General features: G+C 30.6%; 2 long non-coding RNA genes and 1 pseudogene across 6 annotated transcripts; all 3 read left to right on the top strand.

The window, feature by feature from the left end:
• The first annotated feature begins 740 nt into the window (after nucleotides 1-740).
• LOC114405177 lies at nucleotides 741-5,273 on the top strand (annotated as a pseudogene).
• A 6,777-nt stretch (nucleotides 5,274-12,050) lies between these two features.
• On the top strand, nucleotides 12,051-15,265 carry LOC114406516. 5 transcript variants are annotated; one of them, XR_003665447.1, is made up of 6 exons: nucleotides 12,051-12,461; nucleotides 12,688-13,359; nucleotides 13,662-13,732; nucleotides 14,300-14,385; nucleotides 14,480-14,530; nucleotides 15,047-15,265. It is a non-coding gene; the product is annotated as an uncharacterized LOC114406516 (long non-coding RNA). The 5 variants fall into 5 exon arrangements; XR_003665448.1 differs by lacking the exon at nucleotides 15,047-15,265 and having other exon boundaries at nucleotides 12,688-12,740; nucleotides 13,245-13,359; nucleotides 14,480-14,640; XR_003665449.1 differs by lacking the exon at nucleotides 15,047-15,265 and having other exon boundaries at nucleotides 12,688-12,756; nucleotides 13,258-13,359; nucleotides 14,480-14,640.
• Nucleotides 15,266-15,558: 293 nt separating this feature from the next.
• LOC114406517 lies at nucleotides 15,559-15,962 on the top strand. The gene is made up of 2 exons (XR_003665451.1): nucleotides 15,559-15,619; nucleotides 15,701-15,962. It is a non-coding gene; the product is annotated as an uncharacterized LOC114406517 (long non-coding RNA).
• Nucleotides 15,963-19,976: the final 4,014 nt, after the last annotated feature.

The following is a 19,976-nucleotide window of genomic DNA, read 5'->3' as shown; positions in this document are numbered from 1 at the left end:
AGTTGCTACAAGGGTTCTTTGTTGATTTTGGGTTTATCTATGAGAGCTTTTAGCGAGGTGTCACCGGCAACGATGCAGGGTTCATCGGGGACAACAAGGAGTTCACTTACAAAAAAAGTATAGACAAAGGGGGAAAGAAGGTTGAGATATAATAAAGTTTTCAGGGTGCAAAATAATAACAGAAACACAAGATTAATCTAATAGTTAAAATAATGTGGTGTAACCTAAGTCACCTATAAAGTTGGTCTATAGTAGGATGTTTCTAAGGATATTTATATTTTGAAAGGGATTGATCTTTAGCTATTCATCTGAGGACACACATGATATTTGGCTAAGTCCTCTCAAGAATTAAAGTAAAAAAATACACTTGATGAATACAAAAATATGTGTTGGGAATTAAAGGGGGACAATCAAGTAGAGTGGAGACATGCTCCAACTGTCCACTCATCGAGAGGCTTCTTGTGTCTTTGGGAGGAAGGTAAATTCCAGCTTCTTGATTGTGTGGTGGGCAATGGGTTTCTTTTTGTTCAAGGAAGGTGGAATGAAGATCCTTTTTGGTCATCAATATTATTAATGTGTACTCACCGTGTGCGTTAAATGAAAAGAGGATCTTGTACATCTTGAATTTAAAAAGAAAGGTGGGAGATAGAGTGTGGTGCATCATAGAAGATTTTAATCCCATTCTGAATAGTGATGAGAGAGTGGGAAGTAGTGATAGTAGTCAACGAAGATATAGAGAAATGGTGGAGTTTAATGCTTTTATTGATCACATGGAGGTGGTGGAGTTACCTTCGGTGGGAAGAAAGTTCACTTGGGTAACGGCAGCAGGTGGTGCTATGAGTAGATTGAATAGGGCTTTGGTTTCTTTTGAATGGTAGAACTTAGCCTAATGCCGCTTAATATGCTCTTGTATCAATAACTTTTTATGGCAGATGGCGGTGACCACCTTTGTGTCCCTAGCTTATTAACATGGCAATGATGTGACAGTCTATGGCGGACACCATATATATATATATATAAAAACAAAAAATATATATTAAAAATAGTATAATGACAAATTAAAATTCATAATCAGATGATTGTATTCACATAAAAGTCATAAACATAAATACATAATTAATAAAAACACCAACAAAAAGGATAAATAATAAGCAACCACTAAAAAAGAGTCAATATTAAAGACAATATAAAATTATAAATCTAATAATCATCATTCTCATTTTCATCCCCCTCCTCCAAGTCAACATAATCAATCTCCACATTCTTTAATGGCGTAAATCCTTCAATCTTCTTCCGATAAATTTGCCTCTAATTTCCCTTCCTCACTAGTATTATCTTCCAATACTTCCTTAACTTTAACCATTTTTCCCTTCCTAGTTAAAGAAGCTCCTCCTTTGTCTTTTTCAGAAGCTCTTTGAGATGTTCCCTCTTGCCCTTCTCCATTTTCATGTTGCTTCATTTTACACCTACTATATCTAGGCTTGCCAAGATCCGAAGCACTATAGAAATGTGTCTCCAGTTAAGGTCATCATCTTCCTCCTCCGAAACCCTATCTTCATCATCACCATCCTCATCTATCTCACCAAGTAGCCACTCATTACATTCATCAATTTCATTGAGTCTAATTGGATCAATTTCATTCCTAAGGTTGTATCTTCAATGGAGTGCTTGATTATACTTGACATAGACCAAGTCATGCAATCTTTTATGTTCAAGCCTGTTCCTTCTCTTAATATGAACATAGGATAAATACTTAAGGAATAATTATAAGCATGATATGGAATCGACTATTCACTTTAAGAAGCAAACTAATTACTTGCTCAAAGACACTCCAATTGTGTTCACAACCCAAAGCACTACAAGTCAAGTTTAAGATCCTTATAGCTAGTTACTGTAAATGGGGAACATTTGAACCATACATTCGCCACCATTGAGCTACAAAGGCAAATAAAGTGTGTAGCCCATATGTGTAGCCCATAGTCATTTTTTTCTCATTTTCAACAAGTCGAAGCACTTTCACTACATGAGCCATCACTTTGAGAATAAAAACTACATTCTTCCAAAAACTTGGCATCAATATAGTTTTAGTGGCTTCCTTCCCCTTTGTCTCCTTTGTCAACTTGTTTTCATTCCAATAATCTGATACAAACATGGTTCTAAGATTTGTTTTATCTTGGTGAATCCTTTCCATTGAAAGATAAGAAGTTGCAAATTGAGTGATTGCATGCCTCACTAACTCTCTTTTATTTGTAAAGAATCTTAACATACTCAAAGTGCTTATATGGCTATAAATGAAGCCAACAAGAGAGATAACCCGCTGAATTGTCTTCTTTATATTAGGAAGCTTCCCAATATCCTCCAATATCGAGTTTAGTACAATATGCAACACAAGGAGCCCAATAAATTTAGGCCTTTTTCCGTCTAACTTCCTACTGGCATAAACATAGTTCTTCGATTATCTGTTACAACTTGAATAACTTTTTGTTCTCCAATATCCTCCACAATAGAATCAAACAACTCAAATAGTTTATCATCGGTCTTCACACAGTCAGACATATGTATCAATGGACTTGATGGACATTGTCCTATAAGAGGAGTTCACCAAATAGCTAATTATGCTTATTTGCTTCCTATCTGTCCAAGCATCTGAAATTATGGAACACCCAAAAGTTGTCCATTTTTCCACTTGACCCTTCATTGGATCATTAGTGTACTCCACCTCTTTTTGAAGGAGTGGATCTCTAATGTCATGATAGCTTGGAGGTCACAAATGCTTTCCAAATGCCCAACTTCACGAAGCATGTCCTGAAAGCTTTGCAACTTGATCATATTTAAGGACAACCCAACTTGGTACTTAAATCATGCTACAGATTCGTATACCCTATCTATAGCTTCTTCTTCTTCTTCTTTTATCACAACTCCCTTATATTGTTGAATGGATTAACATACTTCTTGTCAAACTATATAGTTGTTGGGGCATCACGTATTCCATTATGGATAACAGATGGAGTAGTTATGACAATAATTTTTCATATTGAACCAATAGGGTTTCTTTATTACTGGTTACACAGAGCACTTCATCATCACTTCTTGTACTCTCGATACCATTCCCACCATCATTCTTCCATTGTCACAAAGCCCATTACTTGTGAGTCACAATATTAATCTCTTTTAATTTGCTTGTGTAGTTGATGAATGCAAAATGTCAAATATCTTATCACTTTGAATGTCAATGTCCATACTTTCACACACACTACAATGATGACTTTTGAATGTATTTTTTTTTTGTGTGTGAACGTAGTTTTAGATAAATTTAAAATTATAATAATAATAAATTTTTAAATTAGTTATTTATGTAAAATATGATTTTTTTATATTGGTTATGCATGTATGTAACCAATTAATGTAAAAAAATAATACACATAGGTTTGGATGTTTGAACGTTACTTCAAACAAAAAAATGACACATTTTAATTTGTGAGAATAAATTTTTTTGTAGAAAAAAAATTCAACTAATTATATATTTATGAGGTCAAAAAATGTATTTTGAATTCAGTCTACTTCTTTAGTTTTGCATGTGTTGTTCGACAGTTTAAATATATGTTGCAAATTATTTGTTGGAAAAAAATCACTCATTAGCCTAAGTATACATTGACTTTGTTTTGTTGTTTGAGTGTATCACTCTTAGAATACATTTCTTGTTCATTATATTATATTTATGTACAAAAGGATTTACTTCATTTGTTTCTATTTATTTACTTCCTTAATTAACTTTTAGCAATTTTTTCTTTATCTAATCCCTTTTTCCTTTGGTGCAACTGTCATCCATCCATTTGCTAAGCACATATCACATTTCTTTCTTTTCGCAATTCCCTTGTTAACCCTTGTCTTTAGAAAAGCAGCCTCTATGATGACTGTGTTTCGATATGTGACTTACATTGATTTTATGAACAATATGGGTCAATGCAACTTTGAGATTGTTAACATCTTCCCGCTTCTCAAGTATCTCAGTTACACCCATCGTATGTATTTATAGTCTCTCTTGCCGTCTTTCTCTCTCTCTCTCTCTCTCTCTCTCTATATATATATATATATATATATATATATTGTTGCCATTAATGTTTATATTGCATTTTTAATTACAGCAAGTAACAAAATATACTCATTATCTTACAGGTTTCACTCTTTGCACCATACCCAATTTAAGACAAATTACTCTTTGTTTATGCCATTTTATGACTACATTTATGGCACCTTAGACAAGGCCTCGGATCAATTACATGATTCAACATCAAAATGAGAGAAAGAAATTCCAAATGTTGTGAACCTAACATACCTTACAACTCTTGAATCTATTTATCATCTTAGGCTTGGTTTTGCTTACCTGGCCTACAAGCCGTATACATCAAAATGGCACCTTTGTTTGATGTGGCCAATGACAGCTTGCTCCATGATGCTCAGATTAGTCTATGGTCGTACATTCATTGTGGAGGGGAATCGTTTTAACAAACTTAAGTTGCAAAGTTGGGCAATACCTAAGTACAGTCAACAAGTAAATATCAACAATTTCATTCTTTATAATTATATATGTATTTTTTTTTATCAATTTGTCGTATATTTAATGAAAATTATTTAGTATATATAAAATAAAATAGAATATTATAGTTTTTTGTTTGATAATGTCTTCTTAAAATCCTATTGAATATTGCACATCAAGTTGATATGTTTATATTTAACTTTTTGGATGTTGAATGTTATACCGGCCAGATTCAAATCTAATTCGTTATGGAATTGTCTACGGAACTTATTATACAAACCAATAATGTCAGTATTTAACTAACAAGTTAAATTATTACCTTTTCATATGCTTTATTCAATATAATTATTTTAGGGATTAATTATTTCAGCAAAACTTTAATGTAATTTTATGTGATCTCTTGTTTATTATATGACAATATGTAAAATAATATAACTATGCATTTTTTTTGTAGTACTTCATGATATCACAAAAAATGTCCATCAACAAAATGATTGAGGAAGCAATATTAGAAGCACACCAAAAAGGCATAAAATTGTTATGCCTAGGCCTTTTAAATCAAGGAGAAAATCTTAACATTTATGGAGGGTTATATGTCAGTAAGCATCCAAACCTAAGAGTTAAGGTTGTAGATGGAAGTAGTCTTGCACTTGCTGTTGTTGTTCTTAATGGCATTCCAAATAGAACAACTCAAGTATTACTTAGGGGCAAACTCACCAAGGTTACTACAAAATGACCATTCTACATCAGTTAAAACACCCCTTCTACATCGGTTATAACACGATGTTGTAGCCCGCATCGTTGAAAGACCAACACCCTTTTACATCGGTTGTTTGACCGATGTAGAAACACTTCATTCAAAGACAGGTCTGGACCTAAGCCCGTCTTAGTTTCATTGGCAATCTACATCGGTTGTGTTGAACAACCCGTCGTAGAATCTAGCCTATCTACATCGGTTTTTTTGCTACCCGTTGTAGATTCATGGACAATCTACATCGGCTCTCCATATGAACCCGCAGTAGTATCATCATGATTCTACGTCGGTTATAATTATAACCGTCATAAACTTTCAACAATTTTACATCGGTTATCCTAATAACCGATGTAGAATTGTAATTTTTTTTTTTTGCTTTTTGTTCATGAATAAAGGCAATGAAAAAAGTAATCTTAATGTGCACATCATTAAAACAAGTTATAACTTATGCTTTAATAGGTAGCAGTATAGTAATAAAAACATATAATTAAATATTTCCAATTTGTATCATTGACACAAAGAAGCTATACATATAGTTATGATGTAATGGCTACATTCAACAATTTTATTACCTTTTTGTCCACATCTATATATACTTAATTCCCTACTGACACTCCAATATTACAAATGATATATGCAACTCATACCATAAGGGATATGATGTAGATAGACTGCAAGGCCTAGTACTACAAGCCATCCAAATTTAGTAGCTAGGACATCCCCTGATGTTGTGATGTTGTGGTGTGAGTGGAGATCAAACATGGCCCAGGTAATTAAGAGTTGGACACAATAGGTCCAAGTGTTTCAAATCAATACTAACAATGAAGAGAGAAAATCAATACTAAAAATTATGTATACCTGCAACTACACAAGTTATTTTCATAAGAAAACCACATCATAAGCAATCCACATAGTCAGTATTATAGTCTGTTTCTTACTTTCTTACCAGTTACCACCAATGTTTTTCTTAATTTTTCAAGGGCCTCCACAAGTACAACAAACTATATTTAAAAAGATACTAAAAAATACATGTTCATATAAGAAGCCTGCTTGCAAAGGTATGAACAAATGGAGTGGTGCAGTCAACTTTTTGAAGCTTTGATATGCTAATTCATGTTAAAACAAACTTAGTTAAAGGAATAAAAAGTATGGTGGGTTCAAACCAATAACAGTTAGGTGGCAATTCAAAGTGAAACTACTAGATAAATGTCAAATCACCTAATTTAAAATAGCTCAATCCGATGGGAAGGATAGACACATGAAGGCAAATTGACACTCAACTCTAACCTATGACTAGAAATCTCAAATTTTGCCTTCTTGTATACTTACAAAATCAAATTGTTCCATTAAACATCTTATGTAATTGGCATGTCAAACCTCAAACAATATTTGGCTCAAATGTCTTGAAAAACATCTTAGTTGTCATGCCAAAATAACTAAAGCAATCATAAGAATTACCAACACAAACCACATCATGCAAAGATGAGGCTTACCAACACTGAGACACTGCAATCTGATGATGAAGATTTAGAATAAACAAGTTGCTCTTTATCAACATCCCATAGCATAATAGACGATATATCACCCGATGCATACTGGTATATGTATAAATGTAACAAGAAACACAATAAGAAAACCATTAACATCACAATATGAGGAAACAATTATTGAGGATTTTAGGACATTGGGGTAGAGGGAGATATCCCACATTCCCAAAAATAATCAAAGAACAACCAGATAGCCACATTGTTGTTGCCAATCAACAACAGCATTCAGACTCCTCACACTAGGTTTATTTGATATCTCTCTTTATATCAAGTAATTAAATCAAAATATTTATGTCATTTTATATTTATTAACTAGCTTATTGGCTAATATTATTAAATATTTGTATTCAATCAACTAGCTTATTGGCTAATATTATTAAATATTTTTATCCAATCAACTAGCTAGCTCATAAATTTTTATTATTTCAGCTCTTATGAGTTTCAACTAATTTATAAGTTTAATTTTCAACTAACTTGTAAATTTGTTTTGACAAATACTCTCGTATCAACTATTTTTTGTTTTTATCTCTGTATGACCTAGAGAGAAAGTAACTACCAATATTTATTGTTAAAAAATAGAGTGGAGTGCATTTATAAGCAGCTAGATAACGTTGTAGTAAATTACCCATAGGCATCAACAATTTCTTGGGAAGAAGAAGTGAATTTGTTTGTGCAAGGAGGTTGTACCTTCACTAAGGCACCAATGACTCCAAGAGTGGTAAGCCTCAAATACTCAAATAATCTAGACTTACGGGTTGTATTAAGGAAGGGATACAAATATATTGGTATATGAGCTGCAGATGAGTAAAAGGTAAGTGTAAAGAGTGAACAGAGTAATATCTTTTCCCTTCAAGTGTTAATTTCAATGCTGAAACATATATGGTAATGTCAAAGCAATCTCCTTAATTTTATATTAACAAAAGGGTTGAAAATATTCTTACAAAATAGAAAAGAATGAATTGAAAAATATTAAAGTAAGAAAATTTAAAAAAGAAAAAAATTTTGAAAATACAATATTTTCAGAATTAAAAAAAAAATATTAACACATGTTTAAAAATTAAAATAGCAATATTTTCAAAACAAAATTAACCTAACTATTAATATTAACATTGTTTAAAAATTAAAATAACAATAACTATTTAGAAACTTATTTAATATTCTAAAAACTTATTTTAAATTTTCTTAACTTTAGGACTAATGTGACATTTCAGGACCAAAATAATTTTTTTTCCATGAGAGAATTTATCTCATCTTTGTTTTGTATTAAAAAATTTCAGTGTATCCACAATATGTAACACAAGTAGCAAGTAGTTTAATCCTTTTAAGTATATGTCAGAATTTTAATCTATGATATGTGAATAAAGCAACATGTGGGAGAAGAGAAAATACATTTTAAAAAAATTTGATGCACATAGTATTATTCATGGACAACAACCCCAAACCTTCGTCATGGCAAATTTACTTTCAAGTTGTAACTGAGCCATAATTGCTAAAGGTTATGCATCAAATTTAGGCTTGACCTATATTTAGTTTAGATCTCTTTTTATTTGGTCCAGAAATTTAGTTCATTTTTAAACTATATATTCATCTCTTTTTAATTTAGTTCATTAGTTATATAACCAGTTACATCTTTAACTAGTTATATAACCAATTAATCTATAACTTAGAAGAGGGGATAAAAAGAGTGAGAGAAAAAAAACAAAATTAGCATCTTAAATTCTATAGGTTATTGTAATATGTTAGAGAGGGGAAATAGAAAAGAATGAAAAGAGAGAGGGGAAATAGAATTAATAAGACAAGAAAAGAAAACCAAGAACTCCTCTAATATGCATGAGACATGAGCAGACATGAAAATTGTAACCTTCTCTCTCGGAGTCGTACGTAAAAGGAAAAAGCATCTTCAACCACAAAATTAAAATTCTTTCATGATCATATGCTTAAGTTAGCTAATTGTTACCTCTGTCCTGCCAGGCATAATTGGTCTTCCATGTCAGTGCATGATTCCCATCTCATGACAGTGCTACATATAGCACTTGATCAGGTACAAAATAAAATAAAAAACTGCATTATGTCACCATTATCATCACAAGAGCAGATGAGGTAATCTTTATTTGGATGAAAATCTACTAACATTATAGGTGTTGAATGTCCAGTGAAGGTGCAAAGTGAATAACCAAGTTGTATTATTGTTTCCATTTAACTTTTCCAAACCATAATACAGCTTCAAGAGGAAAAATTATATCTCTCACAAAAGTAACCATAATCACTAACACAAACACAAGAACAACAAAATCTTATTCCGTTAGATCATCACCTCAAACAGAAACATAAGCCAATATAATAGATAGAAATTAGAATTAATACTGCCATATCAAAAACCAAAAAGAAAACAATAATATCAACAAAAACCAATTCTTTACTCATTGGAGACCAACAATAAAAGAGTGAAGTAAAACAAAATATAACTTTAAGAGTCATCTTTTTGCATTGATTTTTAGGCAGCTCTCACTTTTACACTATTACAAAAAGTAGTTTTAACATCGGCTTATTAACATCGGTTTTTTACAAAACCGATGTTAAGTTAAACGCGGTGGCATATTTGTAAATAAAGTATTATTCTTAACATCGGTTTTCCAAAAAACCGATGTTAACTAATGATGTTAACATCGGTTTTTTGGAAAACCGATGTTAACATCATTTGTTAACATCGGTTTTTCAAAAACCGATGTTAACGTATAATATGTTAACATCGGTTTTCCAAAAAACTGATGTTAATGCATACACGTTAACATCGGTTTTTCAAAAACCGATGTTAACGTGTAATATGTTAACATCGGTTTTCCAAAAAACCGATGTTAATACATACACGTTAACATCGGTTTTTTGGAAAACCGATGTTAACATCATTAGTTAACATCGGTTTTTGAAAAACCGATGTTAACATATGATATGTTAACATCGGTTTTCCAAAAAACCGATGTTAATATAAATTTTTTTTTAATTTTTATATATTTTAAAAAAATCATATATTGCGTTATTAATTATATTTTAATTAAAAATATATAATAATTAAGAAACAATTATAAATTCAAAAGGTAAACATTTAAAAATTAAACTAAATTTTTAAAATGAATTTCGTAAATTTAATTTTATTATTATTTAATCAACAAAATTATATGGTTTCTTTATAGAAATTAAAATCTTGCGTAACTTTTTTTTGTCAAAGATCGATCTACTGCAAATGTCCAAATATAGTGTGTGACTACTATCCAAGTAAGTGTAGGGTCGGATTGATTAATTTTTTTTATTCGTAAAAATTAAACATAAAAATATATAATAACTATTCAACCAAGAAAAGACAAAAAAAAATAATTGTTTAGTCAGATCTCTATGACCGATAAAATAATTTATTTCAATGGACATATTTTAGAATAAATATAAAATCATTGTTATTTATAAAAAAATTCTAAAAATTAATTTAAGATATGATTCTTGCATAATATTAAATACATGCCGTCAAAAAGATACATATTTTAGAAAAAAAACGTTAAAGATACATATATATTTACTGAAATATAAAAAATATAATAATTTTTTAATATTCAAATAGAGTATAAAAAATATAAAATTAATATTTTTTAAAAGGCATATCATTCGTCAAAATGAAGTTGATTGATAAAGTATATAGGCATGTTTTTAAATTATATGAAAATGTGATTGATAGTTTATCACAAGCGGAACTTAATCTTCATAATAGAGATGAATCAATTTAAAAATACCTTGTATTATTTATATTGCTTTTGTTATATCCCAAACTCACCTTGTGTTTCTAACAATTTCTTTACCTTATTTCTACAAAGGTTTTGGAATAAGAGATTTATATCGAAACCTGTCTTAAAAACTTACTTTGGGCATCCTCCGTTGAACAAACAAAGCTTAAGTTTTTCAAAAAGATTTGTGACGTTTTAAATAAAATTCAACCCCCTTCTTTATAGTGATATAAAATTTGTGAATATTTTCTTAGGTAAGAAATTCACGTGACAATCAAACAGAAGCTTTCATGGTTTTCACGGTTTGGAGTACATGTGTCGACCTGTATGGCATGGGTTGTGATGTAATGTTTCATAAATATTTAGTTCGGAATCATAATTATAATTATTATTATGATTATTACATTAACGAGTTTTGTTCTTCCTAAATTTTAATTTAGATATTTAAAAATTATAGTAAATATATACCTTAATTAAAATAATTATTGACCATTATACTTGTGTCCTTAATTTTGGGAAAACTCTGACGTAAGTTTAATACTCATGTTATTTTAAAAAAAAATTCAATTTAAACTTAAAATTATGTTACATAGATACCTTAATAATAATTATTAACGAAATTAAATTTGCGTCCTTTATTTTTGGGAAACTTACACGTTTATTACTCAAATTCATATTTATATTAGGGTAGATACTTATTTTTTACTTTGACTTTGTTAGGTGCTGATTGATACACTACAAAATAATAATTTTTAGTGGCTGTTTCTAAACCGTCAGAAATGATGTAATTATTGGCAAATTCTTTAACCGTGAGAGCTGGAGTTCAATATTTTAAATGTCGCACATGCTATGCTATGGACAAACAAGAAAATGAAAGGAGAAAGTAAAAAAAAAAATAAAAATAAAAAAATAAAAAAAAAAAAAAAAAAAAAATATATATATATATATATATATATATATATATATATATATAATTTATCAGCAACATAGTCTATAATAAAAACAATTGTCATAGTATATTTTTATCTTAAATTTTTTCTTAATCAAATGTAATTGTTTAAATATTTTATTAATAATGTAATATAATATTTTTTATAAATAAGTTGTTAAACAATTTTGTTTTTAATTTTTAATTAAATTTAATAACATAAACAAATTAATTATATTTAATAATATAATTATATTAAAAATAATTATATTAAAAAATTTAAATTTTAAATAAAAATATTAACTTTAAAAATATGTTAAGTAAATTAAATAATAAAATAAAAATAATTATATTTAATAATATCATTTTATTTAAAAAAATTAAAAAATTAAATTATAAAATTTAACTTAATAAATAAATAATTTTAAAACCAATTAAAAAAATTATATAATATAATATTTATATTTTATAATATTTTAAATTAAAAAAAATGAAGAAGTGTATTTACCGAAAAAAAAACCACATATTCGAGGTTCCTTTCTCTTCTTTGAACTCCATGGAACCCCCTCTACTCTGCCGCCGTCGGGGTTGGTTCTGGCCATCATAGGCCTTGTTTACACAATTTAAACCTATGAAATCTCTCATCCCGTCAACCGCTAACAAAGCCCCAAGAAAATTTCAACAATCAAAGCTTTTCCGGAGCCCTACCTGCGCCCTTGGGACTAAAGCTTTTTTCGTGTCAATCGCAACAAAACCTCACTAGGTACTTTACTGGTGCCATCTATGTTCTGAATCTCGTCAAGTGCAGAGCAAGGGCGGTGATGTTGCATTATTTGTTCATCGTGGAACGAAGCTTTTGGGTGGTGATGAGATTCAAAGGGATTCGAATGGTTCATGCATAGCTTCAGCGGTTTATTCCCTCTCGGTACTGTTTCTAATATTCGATTAGGGTTTTACTTCCCCCAATATCTGATTCATTGACGAAACACTCTTTCTCTGCTAAATTAATATGTCTATTATTACATTTTGATTTAGGGATGGATCCAGGCAATTATTTTATACGTTGAATTTATTCAGAAAAAATCTCTGATTTTTTTTTATCCAATTTCCCATTCTTAAATTAATAGATAATTATTGTTTGGTTATTTTAGTTGAATGGATATGTTGGTTGAATGGGCAGCGTAAAAAGGCTCCAACTCCAGAGGTAAATAATAAACAAGGTGATGTGTAAATAATATTGCCTACGTATTGTTCTCTTCCACTCTTATGTAATGCAAGCTTGACTGAGATAAGCACCATATAGACATAATTGTGAAGTCAAAAGTAAATAAGTATCTGAAATACTTCAAGAAGAGAGGTTTTGATTTTATTTAATTGTTAACTCTTCATTCTTTTCCATTTTTCACTTTGTTTTTATTAATATTGTATTTGTTTATATTTTCAATTTATTTCAGAGAATAAAGAGCTTTGAGAAAAATGAAATTGAGGCCACAAAGGCATTGATCAGTTTTTATGTTTTGCTTGCCTTTAATCTTTGTATGCCTTGGATTACCCAAATTTAATTATGTCCAGTTTTTGTGTGTTCTCAACTTCTTATCTTGTCTTGCAAAATAGCATTCCAAAGTAGCATCACTTAGAAATTTTTATTGTATGGTATTGATCGTTTTCATTTTCTAATCCTTAACATTTGCCCTTCAATGAAATCAAGCACTTATTGGCAGGCCGAAAAGATGATTTCACATAGGGAAGAGATCTTTTCCCACCCCAAAGGAACCTGGTCTGTCACAGAGTAGGAAGAAAAGCTTGCTGTAAAAGCATCCAAGGTACAAATATTGTTTCATCTTGCTAAAATGATTTCTCAAATTACTTTAAATCAGTCTATCAAGTTTTGCTTTTTAGCTCTGCTATGAATAACTGAGTGAATGTTTTTGCAATGTTCCAGACTCATGTTTGAAGCTTTAATGCAGCTTCTCAGTTTATATTGAGAGTGACATTGAAGCTTTAATGCAGCTTCTCAGTTTTGTGTGTATTATTTGGAATTATTGTATTTCCTTTATGTTTTTGTATCAAGGTTAATCTCTTCAATTCTCATTTTTAATAATCTTTGTCTTTTCCCCCTTTTTAGGTGCACTCGACACACCAATGGGAAGCCAAATATCTATTCTTGTGAGGGAGCAACCATAAGCGGTTTATACTGTAAGTACTAACTACTAATCCTTTTTGTTGTAGTGATTTTGATAACTAGAATGGGCTTAACTTGTTAAAGTGACTCTAGAATGTTAGATTATCAAAACAATAGAAATTGCTAGGTGACGTTTAGCTTAGATAATATGAATAAGTTACTTATCCTTATATTTATCCTTACCTAGAAAAATAGAACTAAGTTAGCTATCTTTTTTATTTATATTTATCTGTAAAAATAGGAATAAATTTTGAGTGAGTTAATTCAAATTTGAAAGTTTTTGTTGATATAGCAAGTTAAAGAAGTTAGAAGTTAGACCCTCCATTGCTTGAACCGGCAAACCAAATATATATACTTTCTCTGTCTTACACACTCAACATAAGTGTGTCTTTATTGCAAAATCTTGAGTCTTGTTTTGTTAATCTCAGAGGAGGCAGAGCCCATAATGTGATATATGGGGGAAGTATTTTTTTACTCTCTTGAGTTGGCAGAGCGCATAACGCATGATAAAATAAAATAAAATATATGAGCCTGTTCTTACATCCAAAGGAAAATAAATCTAATTCTTTTTTCTTTGTTAGGTATAAAGCTACTACTTATGGGGTCGGTGGATGATCAAATTGACTTCATAATGGGTGATTTCTTCCTCTTGACACATAAATTAAAGGTACTTCATAAGCTATCATAAGTTGCACCCCTTCAAACAGATAGTAGAAAAAGACTGATTCAATTTTCTAAATCATTTTTGCACTCTGCTGCAGGTTTAATTGTAAGATTGAGGAAGAATGAAAAAGTGACTTGACAGGTGTAAGGTGGTTCATGCAATGAGATACTAATTAAGTGACAATATGTTTTTTTAAACTGTTGTACATTAAAAATGGATCTATTATGAATTATATAGTATTTGTTTTAAATAAAATAATAGGAGATATAATAAATAAAAATATATATAATATTGGAAAAATAAACTTTGTGGCGGTTTCAAAACCGCTAGAAAATGAAAAATGCTAAAAATATAAACCCACCACAAACTTTTTGACGAATTTACCAGCGCTCAACTTAAAGTCGCCACAAATAATTTCTGACAATGGTACTCTTGATGGTCAATCCAGACCGTTGGAAATGCAATTTGTGGTGATTTTTAACCATTAGAAATCACTTTTTTAATGTCACAAATTGTAATTCTTTTTGTAGTGATAATTAGATCCCTTAAAGATAAAAAATTAAAATTTTGTTATCAAATTTGTAAAAACTGCGACAAATAAGTCATATTATTAATTTTCTCTCTTAATTGAAATTGTCATGCCTATGTGACACATGGACGTCAGGATATCCTGACTGCTGCCATTGGGCGACCAGAGCACCCTGGCCGTGTTCGTGCTGTTGGAGCCGGTGTCACCATAAAGCAATACTTTGGATCAGCTTCACGATATTCGTCTCTACTGCAGTGGACACTGGCAAATGGTCGTCATTCTACCTAAGGAAAACCTAGTTGTCTGGTTTTGTTCTTTGCATAACAGGCCAGACAACTACCTTAAGGGAATAATTAACAGGTCAGTATTGTTTTCAATACATTTTCATTGGCATAACTCAACAACATCAATATTTTAATGTTCCTTATATTCAACACTAGTGCTTTGAAAGGACTTGATGATACTCCACAACCGAAATCCAAGGCTGCTGCTAGGTGGATTGTTGTTAAGGTACGTAATTTAAATAAAAGTTCTACTTATATATATTTTATGTGTGTGTACACTAATTGTAGTTAACGTTTAATTAATATCCAAATTTCATTATGTATTTAGTGTAATAGACAAAAAGGAATCACTGAATGTGGCTACTACGTGATGCACTGGATGTCCACGATAATCTTAGGATCTTTCAGGAATAATTGGGAGACGGTAATTGTTTATTACAAACAAATTTGGTTTTTTTATAATTGTTATTACATTATTAATTTATTTTTTTATTTCATCATGCAGTATTTTAATGAAGTTAGACCATTGGAAGCAGAGAGATTTAAGGCACTTCGCATACAGTGGGCACAATATTATCTAAAAGTTAGAAATCAAACATAGGATGTTAGGCAACTATGTAACTTTAGGTTAATAAATTAGTTTACGTACTTTGCATTATATTTTTTACAATTGTTGTTTCATCTTAACATTGAACAACCTTTGTTGATAGCTAGTTTTTTGCTAAAATCTATTTGAAAACTGAATGCAAATGATATATGTTGTGTGCTGTGTGGTCTGATTTTAAATTTACAGGTTAAATTTTGGTTTTTTGTAAAAACAAAGACATTATATAAAAAAAATTCCTGAAAACAACACCGATGTTAACTGTGAATAGTAACACATTCGTTAACATCGGTTTTTTAAAAAAACCGATGTTAACTGTCAACAATAACACATTCGTTAACATCGGTTTTCTGTAAAAAACCGATGTTAAAATTCAATAATAACACATTCGTTAACATCGGTTTTTTATAAAAACCGATGTTAACGTGGGTTAACATCGGTTTTTTGAAAAAACCGATGTTAACTATCAATAGTAACACATCCGTTAACATCAGTTTTTTGAAAAAACCGATGTTAACCCACGTTAACATCGGTTTTCATAAAAACCGATGTTAACTGTGAATAGTAGTAACACATTCGTTAACATCGGTTTTTTTATAAAAACCGATGTTAACTGTGAATAGTAACACATTCGTTAACATCGGTTTTTTATAAAAACCGATGTTAACTGTCAACAGTAACACATTCGTTAACATCGGTTTTTTATAAAAACCGATGTTAACGAACGTTAACATCGGTTTTCTGTAAAAAACCGATGTTAACTGTCAACAGTAACACATTCGTTAACATCGGTTTTTTGTAAAAACCGATGTTAACTTTCAATATTAATATACATTTTCTGGGTGTAATTCATATTAGCAACATCGGTTATTTATATAACCGATGTTGGTAATTTTACTTTAACATCGGTTTTTGAAAAACCGATGTTAACGATAATATTATCAACGTCGGTACTTTCAACATCGGTTGAAAAATCGATGTTGAAAGTCATAAATAACCGATGTAGAAAGCATATTTTCTAATAGTGTTAAGTACCTTGCTTCACCTGGATTGACAAGGAGTGAAGTATCCTCCATTGGCTGTAGAAGCAGAAATTATCCTTGTGGAGGCATTCACTTCAAAGAGATTGAGACTTTCACCCTGTTTCAATCATGGAAAACTAATCAGGGTCCTCATAGTGTGCCAAAATGCTACCTTTAAACAAAAAAAAAAGGCTTAAATGTTTTTTTATTCATGAAAATATGTCCTTCTAAAATTAGTTCTTATTTAAATTTTGGATCCTACTAACTAGTGTCTTAAGAACATCAGTTAAGAAATTAATAGATTTTTTTTAACTAAATCCATGGTCATTGGATATTATGGTGGAAGTACATTGGTAACACTTTTCTATAAAAACTTTCTAATTTTTATTCCTTCTTATAAGTGTTCTAAGAGTACTTGTTAGTGTTTTCCTTAAATTTGATTCACTTTAACTTCTAAAAATTACAAAAATAATATATTTTTAACCTCAAGCGGCAGGTTAAAAATTGAAAATTCGGTGTTTTTGTTGAATGTAACAACTCAAAGCTAATAAAAATTTATATGTTGACTCAAATAAAATCAAAATGTAACACTAAAGTAATAAATGAAGTACACTAGTAGTAAGAATTTGACTACCATAGTAATGCCATTTGAAGTCCAATTTCCAATGTTATTGACTACCATAGTAATGCCATTTGGCTGCAAAGCCTCTGAAACCATGTTTGTAGGTATAAATATGAGAAGTTTGGGCTTGTTCAATGCTGTCAAAACATTACAATGCGGGGGGGGGGGGGGGGGGGGAATCACTCATTTAAAACAAGGGAAAAGACTTGCAGAATTTGCCAAGAAAAGAAAAAGTGATCATAACTCTGACCATCCACTATGAACAGAAGCAAGAATTTGATGATTTTCCTTCAGGTTATCATCTGGGATTTCCCCACTTTTGCTTCCCATGTACACTACATAAACCTGCCATCCAATCCATATTCTACACTTCAGTTAAGAACCCCAAAACCCAGTGAACACCATAACCAAAAATGCTAAACAAAGAAGCCACTGTTTGAACTTACCTTGGTGGAAAAGAAAAAGCTAACTTTTGCAGCAAACACAGCCAGAAACAGATTATGAACTTACCTTGGCCGAAGTTTCAGATCCCCTGCCTCAAGTTGCTTTGTAAACTCTTCTATTCTTTGAACTCTGTATGAGCATGCATTTTAATGCAGTATGAGAACAATATTTGTTCATGGACAATATGAACAAATACCCAATCATTAATTTTATAACTTTGAGAGATACAAATGAAGGAGCAATAATGAGAAAAGTGTACTAGTTTTTGTGGTTACAGATTTCTATTCTCAATTATTATAATATTTTTTTGTAGTATTTATTACTATAGATATGATATTTATTTAGCTACTGAGAATACACTTGCAAAAGGGTTGGAATTCATGCGGATATCAAGAGGACATGCAACACAGAGGATAATCAAATATAAAGTGAAACAAGTTAGAAGCTGAAGGTAACATTGCCTAGCTAGCATCACAAACCATTTGCTAAACTCTACATGGTTAGTTACAAGTGAAGCCATAGCCCATAAGAAGACATAACCCATGAGAATAGGCAAAGACAGAGTTAAGGCAGATGTTATTGGAAGCTTCTTCAGTCCAAATATCCCCTATTACTATAATATGCATCCAAACTTTATTAACTCGATTTAAGTCTGATATCCAGTTGATGATGGCCTAACAATTGATCTAAGATAGGCTCTAATATCATTTTAAGATATTGAGCCTAACTTAACCACACAAAACCAGATAGGGGACTGAGGGTAGGGAAAGTACACAGAGAGATAGAGACTCAAAACAGTAAGAAAGTTGTCCAGTCTTGCAACAAATCAGAAATTAAAACTCACTGAAGCTAACATGAATAGAATAAATGTGAGAATCAAAGGTGAAAAAATTATCCATACCTGGTGAAGGGGAAAAAGATAGCCTTGAATAAGCTGGCATTCTACTCCATAAATATATACCAGAGGACACAATAAATTATGGATTGCTTTATTATCCTTATTCTTACCAAAACCTTCATGAATCATTTAAGATAAATTTCTACAAATTGAAAGGGAATATTGGAATAAAATATTTTCAAAGCTTGGTCGCAAATCCTCATCCATGTTGTAACAGATAGAGGTTAAATGTACACTACCATTTACTGGTTTTGAAAAGCCCATATGATTATTGGGGTTTTAATTTAATAGATAGAGGTTAAATGTACACTACCATTCAATGGTTTTGAAAAGTCCATACAAATTTGTGAGGAAGAGGTGCAGAGGAAATTGTTTCCTGAAATACTATCACCAAAGAAGTAAAATGTCAAGCAATGCAAGAAACAAGATTGATGCATGCAACAAAAATTTAAATATTAAAAGAACAAAAAAAAACAATAAAACTTATACTACTACTTATTTCTAACAAGGCAATAACCAGTCTCCTCAAGAATCTAGAGCTAAGGCATAAATTTTCTGCTTCATATATCACAACTTACTTGAAATTGTTAGATTTGTTTTTAGTAAACAAGTAGCATCTGTGGGTTTCCAAGAAATGCGCTCTAGTTGTATCCTGCTACAGGTTTCCTAGAAATGGTTTCAGCACTAGCACATATATAGTTATCTAATATCCTAATTTCCACTATAAATTTAAAGAGAAAGTGTCATTTTCTGAACGCACATATTAGAATTCACATAGGAAAGTTTAGGGAAAAATCATATACCATTGAAAAACTCACCCATAACCTTTTGCTAAAAATTTTGGAGTGGGACCACTGAGATTATTAAATGACAAATCCCTACAACATATATGGAACAGTAATGAGATTTACTTTTACCTTCCAACCCAATATAAAGTACATAGTAAAGTCCATTTTAAATATTTGTCAGTCAACATTTTGATTCATAATTTTTTCATAAAAACCTTTTAATGAGAATTTTGATTAGCACAATAGGAAGATAGTATAAAAAAACCCAACATTCAGGATAGATAGAGGCATTCAAGTTCCTAAATACCATAAAATAGTCCAGAAGGAGCAATTAAAGCATTTTTAACTTTTCTTGATTAATACGAACCTAAATCAACGCAAAAATTCATGATAATATGAATAA

This window comes from Glycine soja, chromosome 3 (assembly GCF_004193775.1).
Source record: "Glycine soja cultivar W05 chromosome 3, ASM419377v2, whole genome shotgun sequence".
Classification (NCBI taxonomy): Eukaryota; Viridiplantae; Streptophyta; class Magnoliopsida; order Fabales; family Fabaceae; genus Glycine; species Glycine soja.
This window is presented reverse-complemented; position numbering and strand designations above follow the sequence as displayed.